We start from the raw sequence: 19,003 nt of genomic DNA, 5'->3' as shown, positions 1-19,003 counted from the left end.
GCTTCTCTAGCAGTTTCATCTGCAGTCTTCCCTAAGTCCTCCATTGACTTACCCTCACATATTTTTCTTCTGAAGAGCTACACTCTTATAGTATGTACAGAAGCTGCACTTTTAAGCCCTCAATCATCCACCACTCTAATATTCTCTATTTATTCTGTAGGTGTTAAGATTAGCCCTGGATTTGCTATTATAAGGCAGACTCTTTGAAGTCCAAATTGCCCCCCTAGCCCTGGCCCAATATTCAACATATGTGAGGCATTTGATAAATAACCATTCATTGGTTGATCAACAGGATGTACTGTCAGAGAAAATTAAATTGTGCCTAAAATATAAGCCCCACAAAGCCAGTTTTCAAAAAACTTCTTTACCTTTGCATCCTCAGTGTCTAGATAGAAGAATGCCTGTCACATAATAGTTGCTCATAAACTATTTAATAGATTAATGAATCTTTAGAAGCTCTCACCAATACATGATTCATCATAATTAAAGAAAAAGTATTGCTGAAACTACAGTAAAGTAAAAAAAAAAATTATCTTTCCTTCTGTGACAACATGGATGGGCCTTGAGGGTACTGAACTAAGTAAAATAAGCCAAACACAGAAAGATGAATACCACAAGATTTCACTTATATGTGGAATCTACAACACAAAACAAACAAAAACAAAACCCAGATTAATAGATACACAGAACAGATTGGTGAATGCCAGAGAGGAAAGGGGTTAGGGGAGTGAAATGAGTGATTAAATCATAAGATCTTAAGGATTAATAAGTACACATTTTCAGTTATAAAATAATTAAGTCATGGGGATGTAATGTATGGAATGAGGAATATAGTCAATAATATTGCATTAACTTTGTGAGGTGACATGGTAAGTAGACATTTGGTGACCACTTTGCAATCTATAGAAGTGCTAAATCATTATGTTGCACACTTGAAACTAATATAACGTTGCATATCAATTATACCTAAATAGATAAATTGAAAGACATACATGTATATATTATTAAGGATGAAAAAATTCCATGTATTTATTAGGAAAGATATTACCTAAAATAACATACACTTGTACTCATTAGCAAAATTAAGCCCTGTGACCATGAGGTGACCAAAGGTGCTTCAAACTCCATGCTTATGTATTTCATTGAGTTGTGTGTGAGAATGGGCAAAGTCTGCAATTGCTGACCTGTCCTAGGCTCCTTTAAATCTCACAAAGCACAATGACCTAAGCATTATAGAGAAGAAGAGCTGAAAAGAATTGTGGGGTTTATTGCTTTGCTGGAGTAGGCTACATATATATTTTTTCATTTTTTTTTATTTCAGAGAGGAAGGGAGAGAGAGAGAGAGAAACATCAATGATGATGATAGAGAATCATTGATTGGCTGCCTCCTGCACCTCCCACACTGGGGATTGAGCCCACAACCCGGGCATATGCCCCGACCAGGAACCGAACTGTGACCTGGTTCATAGATTGACGCTCAACCACTGAGCCATGCTGGCTGGGCAGGCTATATTTATTGGACTATTTTACTGTAAGATAGCTTAAATGACAAACACTATAAGCCACACTCACCTGTTCATACTCTGCTCTAAAACAAACTCCAGGTGCAGCCAGAGCAGAATGGGACAGGAAAATGTGGCAAATTAACTCATGAGAAGCAAGAAAGGTGTGGCAGGCAATTTGAAAGAGACCATAAACCACATGCACAAAATCCCTCTTATACCAGCTAATCTGGGTAGGAAAGATGTTTTTCCAAAGTCGTTACCATTTTCTTTATTGGAGACTAGAGGTGCAGTGCACAAAATTTGTGCAGGGGGGGGGGGAGTCCCCTCAGCCCAGCCTGCACCCTCTCTAATCCGGGACCCCCTGGGGGATGTCCGACTGCCAGTTTAAGCCCAATCCTGGGAATCGGGCCTAAACTGGCAGTCGGACATCCCTCTCACAATCCTGGACAGCTGGCTCCTAATCGCTCACCTGCCTGCCTGCCTGTTCGTCCTGAATTGCCCCCCCTGCCGGCCTAGTTACCCCTCACTGCCCCCCCTGCCAGCCTGATCGCCCCAACTTCCCCCCCTTCCCGCCTGGTTGCCCCCAATTGCACACCCCCACCTGCCTGGTTGCCCCTATCTGCCTCCCTGCCAGCCTGGTCATCCCCAACTGCCCCCCCTGCTGGACTGGTAGCCCCATGCAGCCTGCTGTTCAGTCATTTGATCGTCCCTCACTAACCCCCCTACTGGCCTGGTCACCCCACACAGCCTGCTTATTCAGTTGTTTGGTCATCCCTCACTAATCCTTCCTGCCAGCATGGGCGTAGGCAGCCATCTTGTGAGAGCATGAGGGTTAATTTGCATATTACCTCTTTATTATATAGGATTACCTTCAATAACACATTAGGCAATGACTTTTGGCACTCCTTGCTTATATGTGAGTCACTTTTTCAAAAGTATGTCATTTTCAGAATTGCCCATCAATGCCTAACAGACATTAGTTAATTAATTAATTAGTTAATTAATTTTCCTCTATCTGATCACAAACAAGATTTGTGCCTAGGAAACAATCCAAACATAGTAAGGTGGGTATTTGAGAGTTCAGATGCCGGTGACATCAGGAATGGTGCTTTCCATTAATATCCATGTCTCTCAGCCTAATGGAACCAAGCCTATATGTACCTACAAGTTCAAGTCCACTCTTTAGACTAGCATTCATATTTCTTCTCAACCTGGTCCAATCCTTAGCAAGCCCATCATCTTCTTGTTTGCTCCACAATTCTTCACTTTCTTGACTATGCTTCTCTGTGATATGAAAAAGTTCCCTCAACTATTTGAATCCTAGATGTCCTTCAGGGTCCATCCTATATCACTCCTTTCCATGGGGTCTTCCCCAAACACTACACCTCAGTACATGGGGGGCTTCTCTTCTTCTGAACTCTGCATTAGGCTCTATACCAGTGATGGCGAACCTTTTGAGCTCGGCGTGTCAGCATTTTGAAAAACCCTAACTTAACTCTGGTGCCGTGTCATATATAGAAATTTTTTGATATTTGCAACCATAGTAAAACAAAGATGTATATTTATGATATTTATTTTATATATTTAAATGCCATTTAACAAAGAAAAATCAACCAAAAAAATGAGTTCGCGTGTCACCTCTGACACGCATGTCATAGGTTCGCCATCACTGCTCTATACTCTGGAGCCACTAACTTGGATACCTAGCTATACACTGTTAAATTCCACTATTTCCCATGTACATTTTTCTCTTTCCACAATGCCAGACACAGCACTTACCATATATATGGTGAACAAGTATTTGCCATCAGTCTTTCCTCTCAACCTAAAATTTATAAAGATATTTCTTCCAACAGAAATACCTGTCCTTTTGGCATGCATTTCCCAGAAGGGAAGACAGGAAAAGGCTCATTTTTTTTTCTGGTAGACCTTGATAAATCAGGGCTCATATATATTCCATCACCTGGTAAAATAGATTCTTCCTTTTGAAGAATATGATTGTGAGAAGTGAAGAATACTGTCAAAGCATTTACACCTCACCAAAAGGAAGCAAAGTTACTGCCTGGGAGAATCAAAGTCACAGAGTCCTAATGTGCAAATCTCACACCTTGAAAACCCAATGAAATCGAGAGACTTTTGGTAAGATAAGAAATAACAAGTGACCTGAGGACTAGATAATAGAATGGGAAACAATGGTTTACCAGTTTGTGCACCTGAAGGGTGATTTTTTAAATCTCAAATCAAGATTTCTCAATTCAAAACACATTCCCAAACACCAGCATGTCTTCATAGAATGCAAACTGGTTATACTACAGTACAAATGCTTATTGATACATTCACAACATACATTTCCCAAAGGTAGTGGTTAAATTTCTATTTTAGTAAAATACTACATTCAATTGATAGTGCACATTAATTATCCTAATAAAAGAGAAACATGGTAATTAGCATACAACCGCTACCCTTCCCATTGGCTAATCAGCGAGATATGCAAATTAACTGCCAGCCAAGATGGTGGCCGGCAGCCAGGCAGCTTGAAACTAACATGAGGCTTGCTTGCTTCAGTGACGGAGGAAACCAACGTTCCCCGCCTGCCTTGCCGGCCTCTGAGCTTGCAGTTTGAAACATAGTTACAAATATAGAAGCTAAACAAAACCCCAGAAACCTGCTTTCAGTGTGCCGGGATCTCAGAGCTGGAGTTATACATTGTTTCGATTATAGAACCCAAACAAACCAGATACCTGCTTTCAGCAGCAGATGCCTCAGAGCTGGTGCCAGAGCTAAAGCTGGCCCAAAATTTAAAAAAAAAAAAGAAAGAAAAAAAGGAGCAGTTGGGAGCTTCCGTCACCCGCCAGCCTGAAAACAGCCCTCAGCCCCTCACCCAGACTGGCCAGGCACCCCAGTGGGGACCCCCACCCTGAAGGGTGTGTGACCAGCTGCAAACAGCCATCATCCCCTCACCCAGGCTGGCCAGGAACCCCAGTGGGGACCCCCACCCTGAAGGGGGTGTGACCAGCTGCAAACAGCCATCATCCCCTCACCCAGGCTGGCCAGGAACCCCAGTGGGGACCCCCACCCTGATGCAGGACACCCTTCAGGGCAAACCAGCCAGCCCCCAGCCATGCACCAGGCCTCTATCCTATATAGTAAAAGAGTAATATGCCTCCCGGCACCGGGATCAGCGTGACAGGGGGCAGCGCCCAAACTCCCTGATTGCCCTGCGGGTCTGTTCGTGACAGGGGAAGGCGCCCCAACCCCCTGATCAGCCCTGCTCTGTGCCTGATAGGGGGGAGCTTCCCACCCCCTGATTGCCCTGCGGTTCTGTGTGTGACAGGGTGCGGTGCCCCAACCCCCTACCCCCACGGGCCCTGCTCTGTGTGTGATGGGGTAGAGCCATAACCTCCCCATCGGCCCTGCCCTGAGTGTGACAGTGGCGGCGCCCCAACCCCATGATCGGCTCTGCTCTGTGGGTGATAGAGGGCGACACCCCAACCGCCCCCCACGGGCCCTGCTCTGTGTGTGACAGGGTAGAGCCATAACCTCCCCATCGACCCTGCCCTGAGTGTGACAGGGTGTGGCACCCCAACCCCCTGATCCGCCCTGCTCTGTGTGTGACAGGGGGGAGCTCCCCAACTCCCCTATCGGCCCTACTCTGTGAGTGACAGGGGGGAGCTCCCCAACCCCCTGATCGGCCCTGCTCTGTGCGTGACAGGGGGAGCCCCCCAACCTCCTGATGGGCCCTGCTCTGTGCGTGACAGGGGGGAGCTCCCCAACCCCCTGATTGACCCTGCTCTGTGCGTGACAGGGTGCGGAGCCCCAACCCCTCTGATGGGCCCTGCTCTGTGAGTGACAGGGGGTGCCGCCGCAACCTCCCCATCGACCCTGCCTTGAGTGTGACAGGGGGCGGTGCCCCAACCCCCCAATCGGCCCTACCCTGAGCGTGACTGAGGGTGGCATAGCAACCTCCCGATTCCCCCTGCTCTGTGCATGACAGGGGCGGCGCACCAACTCCCCATTCGGCCCTGCTCTGAGCCCGACCAGGGGCTGCACCTAGGGATTGGGCCTGCCCTCTGCCACCCGGGAGCAGGCCTAAGCCAGCAGGTCGTTATCTCCCGACGGGTCCCAGACTGCGAGAGGGCACAGGCCGGGCTGAGGGACCTCCCCTTTCCCCCAAGTGCACAAATTTTTGTGCACTGGGCCTCTAGTACCTAAATAAATCTCTTGATTTACATACATTTCTCAGCAGTCATTGGTAAATATCCCCAGTTTGCTAGAGACCTAGCCAAGAACAGACAAATTACAAGACAGAATGTTCCTTAGCATACAGGCCTGCTTCACAGACTGGGCTCTTCATAAAAGATATTAAGAGCTTGATACCTCTTAAAATAATGTCCATGCTTCCAAGGGGTAGGGAAGCCTGTATGTCATTGTCTCCGGTGAAACAAGTCCTTAATAACTCACTGCTTTGCAAACTGCTGCATTTCATCTCATTTTAATTTAATTCCTTCTTTTCCCTATTGCCCTGTTCAATTCCTCAACTGACATGTCTGATCTCTGTAATAATATTCAAGTCTCAGGAAAGTATAAAACTGGGATTTTACTCTATTTGTCTAAGCAGAACTTAATTAGAAAGGTAAATCTTCTGCCAGAAGTCAAATAGAAATGATGTGTGAGTGTATGCTATTTTAGATGATCCACATTTCGGAACCCACACAGCTTTCTGTGTGGTAGGGTCCAATTTGCCAGGGTATGACAAAGCCTAGAGCTAGTCAGACAGATGTCTGGTGTCATGAGGTTTTTTTTTCCCCAGATGACAGCAGAGGAAGTGGCACTGTAAGTGTTGAAATCCAGATATAGAGCAGCTTCTGGACTGAGTGGACATATACCTCCTCTAAAAAGTTGGTAAGCAAAGGCACTAAAACTGGCGAGTGTCCCTCACACTTCTTCATTTGCAATTCAAAGGCCAGACCTTGCACATCCTTTTGGTGTTAACTCCAATGTCATCACGAATGGTTTTGCATACCTTATGCTGTGCTGGCAACTCTTTACCTCTCAGACTGATCCTTGGGGTGGGCGGGGGCAGGGGGGACTCAGAGATAACATATGACCAAATTAGAATGGGGCTGGAGTAGGGAATAGCTTGCCAAGATTGTATGATTTTAATAAAGACCTATGTTGTGCTCCATTGCCCCCAGAAGCAGCCTGGATTAGAATCAACATGAAGACCTGAGGGAGAGCGGGAATAGGGTGGAAGGAGTCAATGGGGGGAAAAGGGGGAACATTTGTAATACTTTCAACAACAAAGATATTGCCCTAGCCCCGTGGTCGGCAAACTGCGGCTCGCGAGACACATGCAGCTCTTTGGCCCCTTGAGTGTGGCTCTTCCTAAGCCTTAGGTCCTACCCTAATTAAGTTAATAACAATGTACCTACCTATATAGTTTTAAGTTTAAAAAATTTGGCTCTCAAAAGAAATTTCAATCGTTGTACTGTTGATATTTGGCTCTGTTGACTAATGAGTTTGCCGACCACTGCAGCCAAGTTGGCTCAGTGGATAGAACATTGGCCTGAAGGGTCCCAGGTTCGATTCTAGTCAAGGGCACATACTCAGGTTGCTGGCTCGATCCCCAATAGGGGGCATGTTGGAGGCAGCCAATCAATGATCATCATTCATGTTTCTATGTCTCTCTCCCTCTCCCTTCCTTTCTGAAAGAAAAAAAAAATAGAATGAGTTACATTTAAAACAAGATAACTTTTACATCTTCTGTCAGGAAGATTCCTTGATCAAATTTTCTAACAAAATACATTACTTTTGGTATTATCAGTATACATTCAACCCATTCAGAAACAATCTTTTTCCTTTTCAAGTGTTATATACTGTGGGTTTTTTCGTATAGAGGCAATTGATTTTTATTTTCCCCCCTCAACTATGCCCAATTCAATAGGTTTATTACTTTTTCTGAGGGTATGGGGGAATGTTTTTGTTAGTCATCTTCAAAAAAACAACAACAAAAACAATTTGGTGAATTGTTTAAAACAAAATGCATCTTGCTCTGGAGTGTATTTTCAAATTTCAAGCTATTGTGACTATAAAATAAACATGCTTGCTTTAAAAGACAAAAATTAAACCACTCTATCCAGGTAAACATGAGAAACTGAAAATCCTCAGTTTTCACATTCTTCTAGTTTATGCATAGATTAAGAACAAGTGGAAAGCTTTCCTGATTTTTCAATTCCAAGAGGAATCTATCAAATTGTTTATATTATTAGCATAAAATGGTAGATAAAGAAGTTAATGTGGTTAACAATTGAATAATTCATAGTCTCTGAAGAATTCAGTTGCTTTGTCTTCTCTAGTTCCTCTTTTGAACTGGATCCCCAAACGTATTTCTAGTCCAGAGTTGTTATAAAGAACATAATATACAAATTGTTTTCAGCAGTTAAAAATTGGTGATGCTAAGCATTGACAACAGCAGCAAGACAAACATCTGGAGACTTAGCATGAACTTTTATAACCAATTCTTAAAATTCTTAAGACTACATGCTTATTGTCAGAAATTATAGTTAAAAATTCCAATCTCTGTTCCATGAATATCACTGGGCTCTACAATATCACTGAAATTTAAACTGTGTTTATACAGTCTTCCAAATACAAGACATAAACAAATTAAATATGACATATAAATAATTTTAAACACATTTCAACACCCTCTCATTTAAATTCAAATTATTTTCTATTATGTGAAGCACTAAAAATTTCAAGTCCAGAAAAAAAGCACTTCAATTTGTGAGTGAAAGATGTTGATAATGTTAAAAAGAGTAATTTCTGCTGTTAACATGAGAGCAAAGCCTGCCATCATTATTCATCTAAAGTTCCCAGAAATAATCAACTTTGTTTTGTCTTCAGAAGAGGAGTATTAAGTATTAGAAAATATGTGTGGGGTTTTAGCTTCAACTTTATTTTTCAAGAATGTTTTTCCAAAAATAAGTGGTCTCTGCCAAATAAAGCATGGAACTAAGAAACAAGATGGTTGGATTTATTTTCCTGTTTCATCCCTGTCTAAATTCTTAATGTAACTAGTGTAAAACCTCAGAACCCTTGGAGAAGCCATTTCTCCAGAGTCCACAATTTACCCTTTCCTGTATCCAACTTTTCTTTAATGTTAAGATTTCAAAGGGAAATCTTTCTATAAAGCATGACTCACTTTTTAAACGGAGCTTGCGTAACATAACTGTACTGAGTGAACTTTTTTTCATAATGCAATGTTATCATTTGTGAACACTAGTCTAATGAAATATATTAAAATTCTAATTAGTAACTAGCTTTACCCAGTGCCAGGCACTGTGCTAAGTGCTTTACTTGCAGTCTCTCATTTAACATTAAGAGGTAGCATATATCTAATAAGCATATAACTAACAATAAAGTAGCATATACCTAATATAATATACCACTACCACCAAGGAAGTTAGAATATACCTAATATAAAAAAAAGAATATACCTAATAATTGGCTAGCCCAGGTCAGTTCAAGTCCAAAGTTCAAGCTCTTAGCCACTGCAATACTATACTACTTTTCAAGAACAAAGTTTCCTTGACAGGAATCAAACACAGAACAAGACAGGGAGAGTCACAAATTCTAGCCACTAGACCAGTGATGGCGAACCTATGACACGCATGTCAGAGGTGACATGCGAACTCACTTTTTTGGTTGGTTTTTCTTTGTTAAATGGCATTTAAATATATAAAATAAATATCATAAATATACATCTTTGTTTTACTATGGTTGCAAATATCAAAAAATTTCTATATGTGACACAGCACCAAAGTTAAGTTAGGGTTTTTCAAAATGCTGACACGCCGAGCTCAAAAGGTTCGCCATCACTGCACTAGACCAACCACACATGTACTGGGTTGCCTGACCCCACACCAAAAGGCCCCAGATGGTTATACGTTTGGGTGTCTGCTTTTTATAGTTTTTCTGTCTCTTTACTTGATGTGCTGTTTATTTCACTTCTTCCATGTTATATTTAGATATATACTCTTTCTGCCATTGCCAGCACATCTAATCTGTAGGAGCCCCTCTTCTCCCTCTATCACAAGTTTCTATTCACATCTATTTTCCACTTTACAAAGTGTTTCCACATAGCTTATCTCGTCTAATCTAATTTGCTATTTCTAATCAATTTCGGGATGAGCAATGGGAGTACCCATAATTATAATATGCTTAGATAAATAAAAGTAATTTAGACTCTGAGCGAGGGTCTACAGCAGTCTCCTAGGAATAAAGTGCATAAGTTTTAGTGCAAAGATGTGGCATTTCTTTGACAGCCCAAACCTTCTCTGACCATTCAGTCATACTATGAATCATTCATTTAATGAACATTTACTGAGCACCTGCTGTATGCCATGTTCTAATACTGAGTGCTGGGATCATAAGCATGATCAAGCTCTGGTTCCTGCCTTTGAGAAGTTCCAAGACTGGTAGAGAGACAAATGTGTCCACAGATTACCATAGTGAGAGTGGGCAGAGAGAATAAAGGTACCTTGGCACAAGGGAATATGAGAAAATGGACAACAGCTGCCCAATCCAGCAGAGATTTTTCTAGAAGATCTGAGACTGAGAAGGATGCTGGTATCTCTTTATTGTTCTCAGCTAGGTGGCAGACACTAGAGGTTGCTATATTGCTGAACTCTAGATTAGCCATCAAAATGGTTCTCAACTCTGGATGCATATTAAAATCACTTGGGGAGCTTTAAAAAATGAAATAATAACAAGACCTGGTCACTTTGGAAAACTGTTGGGCAATACCTACTCAAGCTAAACATGTACACACCCTATGACCCAGCAATTCATTCCTATGTATAAATTCCAACAGAAATGTGCACCAGAAGACATGCACAAGGATAGTCACAGTAGCTTCATTCATAGCAACCAAAAACTGGAAACAACCTAGATGTCCATCAATAGGTGAATGGAGACACAAAATATGGTACATCCACATGATGGAATACTACTAGCAATAAAAAAGAATGAACCACTACTACCTGCAAAAGCATGGCTGACTTGTAAAATGCTACCTTGAGTGAAAGAAAACATACAAACGAGTACATACTGTATGATTCCACTCATATAAAGTATCAAAACAGAAAAAAAGAATTGAGTGTCTTAGAAGTCAGGACAGTGGTGTCTGTTGCGGGGGGGGTAGTGACTGAAAAGGGGCACTAGGGTAGCTTCTGGGTGCTGAAAATGTTCTGTTCCCTAAATGGTGTGTTGGTTATTATATGGATGTGTTCAATTTGTAAAGATCCATCAGACTATACTAGTGTACTTAGGATTTGTACAGTTTCCTGAATTCATGTTATATTTAATATAAAGTTCACTTAAACATTAAAATAAAAAGAAATACCAAGGCCTGGCCCTCATTGAAGACCAATTCACATAGAAGGTCAACATTTGCATTTTTTTAAGATTTTTAAAATTGATTTTTAAAAGGAGAGGAAGAGAGAGAGAGAGAGAGAGAGAGAGAGAGATCCATGTGAGAGCAAAACATGGATCAATTGCCTCCCATATGCTCCCCCCGACCTGGGATAGAACCCATAACCTGTGCATATGCCCTGACCAACAACTGAACCAGGAATCTTTTGGTGCATGGGACTACGCCCAACTAACTGAGCCACACTGGCCAGGGCAACATTTGCATTTTTAATATATATATATTTTAATATATATATATATTTTTTAATATATATATATAATTTTTTATTGATTTCAGAGAGAAAGGGAGAGGGACAGAGAGATAGAAAAATCAATGATGAGAGAGAATCCTTGATCGGCTGGCTGCCTCCTGTACACCCCCACTGGGATCAAGCCCAAAACGTGGGCATGTGCTCTGACTAGGAATTGAACCGTGGCCTCCTGGTTCATAGGTCAATGCTCAACCACTGAACCACACTGGCCAGACCCTAGTTACAGCCATATCTGAAAACCAAGGGGCTAGGTGTTCCTGTATTTTATCATCAGTTCCTTTGGAGAGACAGCCTGACACATGACAAACAGAATGATTTCTGGAGTAAGGTATACATCAGTGATTCCATTTTGGCACTATGAGACCGGCAGTTGAGACATTTGTCTGAGACATTTGTCTAGATCAGTGATGGCGAACTTATGATACACGTGTCAGAGGTGACATGCGAACTCATTTTTTTGGTTGATTTTTCTTTGTTAAATGGCATTTAAATATATAAAATAAATATCAAAAATATTTATTTTACTTTGTTTTACTATGGTAGCAAATATTTAAAAATTTCTATATGTGACACAGCACCAGAGTTAAGATAGGGTTTTTCAAAATGCTGACACGCCGAGCTCAAAAGGTTCGCCATCACTGGTCTATTTCATCCACAAACCAGCACTGTGTAATGGGCACAATGCCACCTTCCTCTTGTGATTGTTGTGAGGATTAAGTAAAATAACATAAATCATCCAGCACAGTACCTAAAACAGTAGGTACTTGAGAAATGCTGGGTACTCAACTCCTTTTCTTCTTTTGCATCTAAGTCCCCTATGTACAGTGATGAGCAGATTGCTTTAAATGAACAAAACTCATACTCTCCAATTTCTCCTCCTGAATGAGTTTCTTTGTAAAGACTGGAGTAATATTATACTTGAACTAGTGATGTCAGACAAATATCAGACATTTTTGGGCCCTAGTGACTCACTCTATTCAGCACCTGTTATCCCTGAAGATGAATGGAGAGGAGGCCATCCGTGGGAAATACAAACCACAGACCCTCCTTTCAAAAGCTTTGCTCCTGTACTCTCTCCTAAGAACAGTGCCAGCCTTATGCAAAGACAAGGCCAAGATGTGAGTTGGCACAAAGAATAGAAAAAAATTGGTAGCTCAGAAGATATACCATCCATAAAACATGTGCCAAGTGAAATACTTTTGTAAAAAATGTCATGTTTTAGTAAAAACAAACAAACAAACACAACCTTGAGCTGAAAGCAGGAGATCCAGGTCAGAATTTTGATACTACCACTGGTAAGCTGCCTGACTTTGGTGAACTAAACTTTTGTTTCTCTGTCAAATGAAAGCAATGCCATCTTTCCCGCATGCTTTACAAAGGCCCAGTAAGTTGCAGATAAATAGACAACATTCCAAAAAAATTAAGCAGCAAAGAAATGCAAGATGATAATACCAGCTAGAAATTTACTTTGTTCCAAACTCCAACCAGCACCACCCCTCAAGACTGAGAACTCTCTGATATTAACTGCTTCAAGCACACTGGGAGGAGACTACGATAGCCTGAAGCTCATTTATGTAAGAAGGGACTGAAGCATTGCCACGCAGGTATCAAAATACTTCCCTTAAGAGAAATCCCTGGAAATGCCTCAGCTGAAGTACAAGAGCAGGCCCAAGCCTTACGTTTTGGAGAGAAGTGCTTTCAGTCACGGAACACCAGAACTGTTGCTGGAGTAAATGATGTCATTGAAGCTCCTCTTACCATGGTCAATGTCAAAATTAAGATAGGAAGTTCAAGGACAAATTGTGGGATTGTCAAGCAAATATAAGTTAGAAAAGCAGTTGCTTTAAATTTTTTAAATACTTTACAAAACATCAACTGAAATTTATCCTATTCTATAACTTGTTTGTTTTATGTAAAGCTTTTATTGACAAAAATATACACAGTTGCATAGAAAAATATATTCCTTTACTCTATTTTTATTCCCACTACACATTAAGAAAAAAGTCATGTGAGTCACCTCTATATCCAAAACCAGTAACAAACCAAAAATACAAATATAAAATTTTTTAAGACACAGAGATAAACTTAAGGGCTCCCCACTCTAGAGATAAGAAACGAATAGCTCAAATACCTGTTGGGTTTTTTAATGTCTAGAAAATGTAAACTAGAAAATAACTACAGGCAGGTTGGAACGTCTTGTAGAGTATAGGTCTTTCCCCATCCACAAACCATTCCTGCGACAGACCTGTATACTCATCGCCGAAAATATCCCCAAATGTACGGATGCCAAGGATGGAAAGGGGAGGCATCACATTCGTATATATATTAAAAAACAACAACAACAAAAAACAGTACTGTGGACCCCTTGCCCTGGTTGGGGTTGTGGGAAAGGAATCCGGTCTGATGCAAATCTTGCGGCCAGAGCCGGACAACTCGCCCCTAAGTTTGGCGCGTCCTCGCTCAGCGCCCTCAGCCCCCGCCCTCCCTCCGGGCACCCCGGATCTCAGTTCACTGGGAGGCCTTGGCAGAGAAGGAACCCCAAGGCTGGGACTGGGAGCCAAGGCAGTGGAAGGGCAGCTCCCCTCTAAGGGGGAGTCCTTGGGCACCACCCCAAACCCTCGCGCTCTCCCTTTCCCCTGACCCTCTGCCCCCCAGGCAGGTCACCTGGTTCGGCCGCTGCCCGCTTGTCCTCTGGCTGCTCGCTGACCCCAGCCGTGCCGCCGCCGCCTCCTGGAAGCGGCTTGTCCTCCGGAGTCACCGGGCCGGCGAGCGGGCGGGCTAGCCTGTGCCAAGGCTGCGGGAACCGTTCAACCCAGCCAGAGCTGGGACCCTGCCCTAAGCGCAGCCGCCACCAGGGCGAAACTGGAGAGCTGAGCTCGGCTTCCCCGGGCGGGGAGGGGCGGCTGCAACTTTGCTCTTAGACGCCGGCGAGGAGGGGGCGCCAGTCTCCAAACTCTGTGCCACGCCCGTAACCTCTCCGGTCCAGGAAATTTTTTTATCCCTTTATGTTTTTTTAACCTAAAAGGAAGCCAGATTCTTGCCCTCAAGTTCTTGCTTCCAGTATTGTGCCCTTCGGTGGGCTGAGGACCAAGGGGCCGAATGCGAGGGAGGGGGTGGCGGGAGATGAGCCCGGCTGTATGCGCTGGCGGTGAGCCGGCCAGGGCTCTCGGCGGCGGCGGCAGGCCTGGATCGGCTGCCTGGGGGACCTGCTTTTGCGGCTCTTCAGGACCCTGCTCAGCTGCCCACGCTGGCCCCCTCCTGCCTGGGAAGGAGGGAGGCCTCGAGAGGCCGGGCCAGCGGCGGGGAAGCAGTGACCCGGACCTGGATCACCCAAGTAGGAACTGGAAGTGACTGAGGCGGACGGCAGAGCAGCAGCAGCAGCAGCAGCAGCAGCAGCAGCAGCAGCCGCCAAGTAGCCGCAGCAGCTGCTGAAGCTCCGGTGTAGCGGCAACGGCCACACTGCGCATGCTGCTGCCTCCCGCTTCAGCCCTGAGTTCAGGGGTGCGGGCGCCTGGCCTGCGGTGGGCCAGTGCCAGAGCCTCAGGCGGGAATCCTGGCCTCACAGACTAGCCTGTCCTAGTGGCCCACGTCCTCCTCCACCTCCGAACTCCACTCAGAACCCCAAGTTCGATGGTGAGCCGCGGAGACACCTAAGCAAGGAAGCATTCTCCAAGGGCCCTCCACATGCCTACCTTCCCTGAACTAACCTTGATGCCCTTCCTGGATCTCTGATAACAGGCCCCAAATCAGAAGTCTCTTTGAGGGAGAATAAAAAGGTTCATGATAGATGGAAAATATTTACAACATTATTGAAGTCCAATTTTTAAAGAAATACAATGCATTCAGTAAAAGATTAGGATGGCCAGAGTCATGGGTGCCATTTACTGTAACTCATGAAACTCACTAAGAGTGTCAGATTTGTTCAACAGAAAAGAAAAATTTACCCAAATCCTCTTTAGTCTTCCCACTAGCTCAAATTGAGCAGCTAAATATACAAAGTTTTGCCCAGTGGAAATTGATGGAAAGGGGCCGATTAAACATAGTATCCAACAGTTAGACATTACCAATCCCTACTCAGTTGGGGGGGGGGGGGCAGTTAGGGGCAATCAGTCAACAGAAGCCTAGATTAGGGGACTCAGACTTCATACATGTGTCAGGCTCAGGGCTTGAAGGAAGGTCTGCTGATAACCATTACAGTTACTGAGTAGTTGCCTGCCCTTATACCTCACTCCTCCAGGGAGGTTCTGCCCCCTAGAGCTAGAGCTCTTTTATGGGAAATTTAGCCTTGATCATTAGTAAATCTGCTTTCCTTCCAAAACTGCTTCCCTGCAGAGCAGCCCCTGTGAAATGGCAAATCATCCTTCCCACAGGCCCCACTTTGGGTAGGGCACCCATGCTACTCCAGTGACAAGGCAGATGGAGTGAGTCAAGGAAACAGGAGGCAGTGAGGGGGTGGGGGCAAAGAGAAAAAAACCCTTACTGACACCAGCTGGTGAGAGAGAGAGAGAGAGAGAGAGAGAGAGAGAGAGAGAGAAAGAAGCACAAACTGAGCCTCATATATATTCAATTAAATGCTTCATAAATAAAACATCTTTTACAAAGTAGGCTTGGCCTAGGAGCAGGATAGGAGATGGTAGCAGGTCCTTGGCAATGGGTTGGTTGTAAGGGTGGCAGGAGACAAAGCAAGAGGACCTGCTGGGAATGAGGTAGGGGAAGCCTGGCTGTAAGGAAAACTAGCCACAGAACAATGCAATCAGAGAGGTACCAACTATCCAGGCCACTCCGGAAGGATCAGAAGAACTGTGTATGTCCCTGACTCCCATCAAGTTCAAAGGCAAAACAAAATCAAAACTACCATTGCTAGACTACTGTTGTCAAGGGACTTCCTAATCACATTAGTAATATTCTACCTAGACATGAAGATTTTTTCATATGTTCTGGAATATTTACTCTTGAGGCCTATGTATCAACCCTGCCTTCTCTACTCTGTAAACAAATAGGACAGATATACATATTTTATTCACAGAAAAAGAAATACAAATGGGTAAAAAGGAATGATAAGATGTCCAAACTCACTGAGAATCATGAAATACAAAACCAGAGCAATAAATAAAATACCATTTTCACCCAGCAGTTTAACAAACATTAAAGATAATATTGAGAGCTGCCAGGGACATGAGGAAGAAGGCACTTTCTATACTATCAGTGGGAGTAGAACTTCATATAGCATTTTTGTAGGGGAATTTGAGAGTACCTATAGAATTTTGATACAGTAATTTATTCTATGAACAAAGATGCTTCAATAATAATCACAGATGTACACAAATTTCTATATGGGTATCCAAGATGACACAATGGGATTTATCCTGGGAATGCAAGATTGACTTAACATATCAAAATTAATTAATGTAATACCACATATCTATACTAATAAAAGGGTAATATGCTAATTAGACTGGGAGACCTTCCAAACATCCTTCTGGACAAAGCCATGGTGGCGGGGCTGAGGCAGAGGTGGTTAGGGGTGATCAGGCCAGGAGGGGAGGGCAGTTGGGGGTGAGCAGGCTGAGAGGGGGGTCAGTTGGGGGTGATCAGGCCTGCAAGGAGGGGCAGTTGGGAGCGAGAAGGCCGGCAGGCAGAGTGGTTAGGGGCGATTAGTCAGGCAGGCAGGTGAGCAGTTAGGAGCCAGCAGTACCGGATTGCAAGAGGGAGGTCCGACTGCCGGTTTAGGCTGGATCCCACAGAGACATCCCCTGAGGGGTCCCAGATTGGAGAGGGTGCAGGCCAGGCTGAGGGACACCCTCCCCCAATGCACGAATTTCATGCACCGGGCCACTAGTCAATATAATAAAGGACAAAAACCAATGGTCATCTTAGCAGAAGCAGAAAAGAACTTTGACAAAATCCAGCATCCTTTCATGATTAAAAAACAAACAAATGAGCAAAAAAGTAGGGATAGAAGGGAACTTCTTTAACATGATAAAGGGCATCTATGAAAAATCCACAGCTAATGCCATACTTAATGATGGAAGACTGAAAACTTCCCCTAAGATAAAAAACAAGACTAGGATGTCCACTCTCATCACTTATATTCAACATTGTACTGAAAGTTCTAGCCAGGAAAATTAGGCAAGAAAATGAAATAAAAGGCATTCAAATTTGAAAGGAAAAAGTAAAACTATCTCTATGAACAGATGACATGTTGTACAAGAAAACCACAAAGAATCTAAAAAACGATTATAACTAATAAATAAGTTCAGCAAAGTTGAAGAATACAAGATCAGTATACAAAAATCAATTGTATTTTTATACACTTAAAATGAACAATCCAAATATAAAATTAAAAAAAACAATTCCACTTACAGTAGCATCAAAGGGAATAAAATACCACCAAGGAATAAAATACCATCAAGATATTTTATTATATCACATAAGATATTAAATATCACCAAGGAGTACAAGGCATGTGCACTGAAAACTGCACAACATTGTTGAATGAAATTTTAAAAGACCTAAATAAATGGAAAGACATCCTGTGTTATGGGTCAGAAAACTTAGTGTTATTAAGATGGCAACACTCTCCAAAGCAATATACAGATTGAACGCAATCACTATAAGAATTCCAGCTTTTTGTTTTGTTTTGTTTTGTTTTTTGTGTTTTTTGTTTTTGTTTGTTTGTTTGTTTTGCAGAAATGGACAGGCAGGTCCTAAAATCCATATGGGCACAAAAGGGATTTAGAATAGCCAAAATTATTTTGAAAATGAAGAACAAAGTTGGAAAAATCACACTTTCTGATTTGAAAACTTACTGCAAAGCTACATTAATTGATTCGATGGGGAGAAGAATAGTATTTTCAACAAATACTGTTGATACAACTGGATACCCACAGGTAAAAGCATGAATTGGGAACCCTACCTCACATCACACAAAAAAAATTAACTCAAAATAGATCAAAGACATAAATGTAAGAGCTAAAACTATAATACTCTTAGAAGAAAACATAGGAGTAAACCTTTGTGACATTGTATTAAACAACTAGAGGCCCGGTGCACAAAAATTTGTGCACCGGGGGGGTGGTCTCACAGCCCGGCCTGTGCCCACTCGCAGTCTGGGACCCCTCAGGGGATGACCACCTGCTGGTTTAGGCACGCTCCTCGAGGGACTGGGCCTAAACTGGCAATCAGACATCCCTCTGGCAGCCTGGGAGCCCTCGGGGGATGTCCATTCGCCAGCGGGGAGCAGGCCTAAGCTGCAGTCTGACATCCTTAGCGCTGCTGAGGAGGCAGGAGAGGCTCCCACCACCACCGCTGTACTGGCAGCTGTCAGCCTGGCTTGTGGCTGAGCAGAGCTCCCCCTGTGGAAGCGCACTGACCACCAGGGGGCAGCTCCTGCATTGAATGTCTGCCCCCTGGTGGTCAGTGTGTGTCACAGTGACCAGTCATTCCCAGTCTTTCTGCTGTTAGGGTCAGTTTGCATATTACCCTTTTATTATATAGATTAGAGGCCTGGTGCATGGGTAGGGGCCGGCTGGTTTGCCCTTCAGGGTGGGGGTCCCCACTGGGGTGCCACTGGGGTGCCTGGCCAGCCTGGGTGAGGGGCTGATGGCTGTTTTCAGGCTGGCCACACCACCTTTAGGGTGGGGGATCCCCACTGGGGTGCCTGACCAGTCTGGGTGAAGGGCGGAGGGCTGTTTTCAGGCTGGCCAAGCCTCCCCAGCAACAGAAGCTCCCAGCCTCTCCTTTTTTTTCTTT

General features: G+C 43.5%; 1 protein-coding gene across 5 annotated transcripts in view; it reads right to left on the bottom strand.

Annotated features, from left to right (window-relative positions):
* The window catches only part of ARHGEF6 (Rac/Cdc42 guanine nucleotide exchange factor 6), a 129,152-nt gene that overhangs the window by 98,209 nt on the left and 11,940 nt on the right, over positions 1 to 19,003 (bottom strand). Inside the window, exon 1 of one of the 5 annotated variants that reach the window (XM_059680248.1) lies at positions 13,916 to 14,571. The exons of the other annotated variants lie outside the window; for them this stretch is intronic. The gene's annotated coding sequence lies outside the window, so the exon portion shown is untranslated. Of the gene's footprint in view, positions 1 to 13,915; positions 14,572 to 19,003 lie in introns of those variants that run through there. 5 annotated transcript variants of the gene reach the window in all.

The sequence above is a fragment of the Myotis daubentonii genome, chromosome X, assembly GCF_963259705.1.
Source record: "Myotis daubentonii chromosome X, mMyoDau2.1, whole genome shotgun sequence".
NCBI lineage: Eukaryota > Metazoa > Chordata > Mammalia > Chiroptera > Vespertilionidae > Myotis > Myotis daubentonii.
This window is presented reverse-complemented; position numbering and strand designations above follow the sequence as displayed.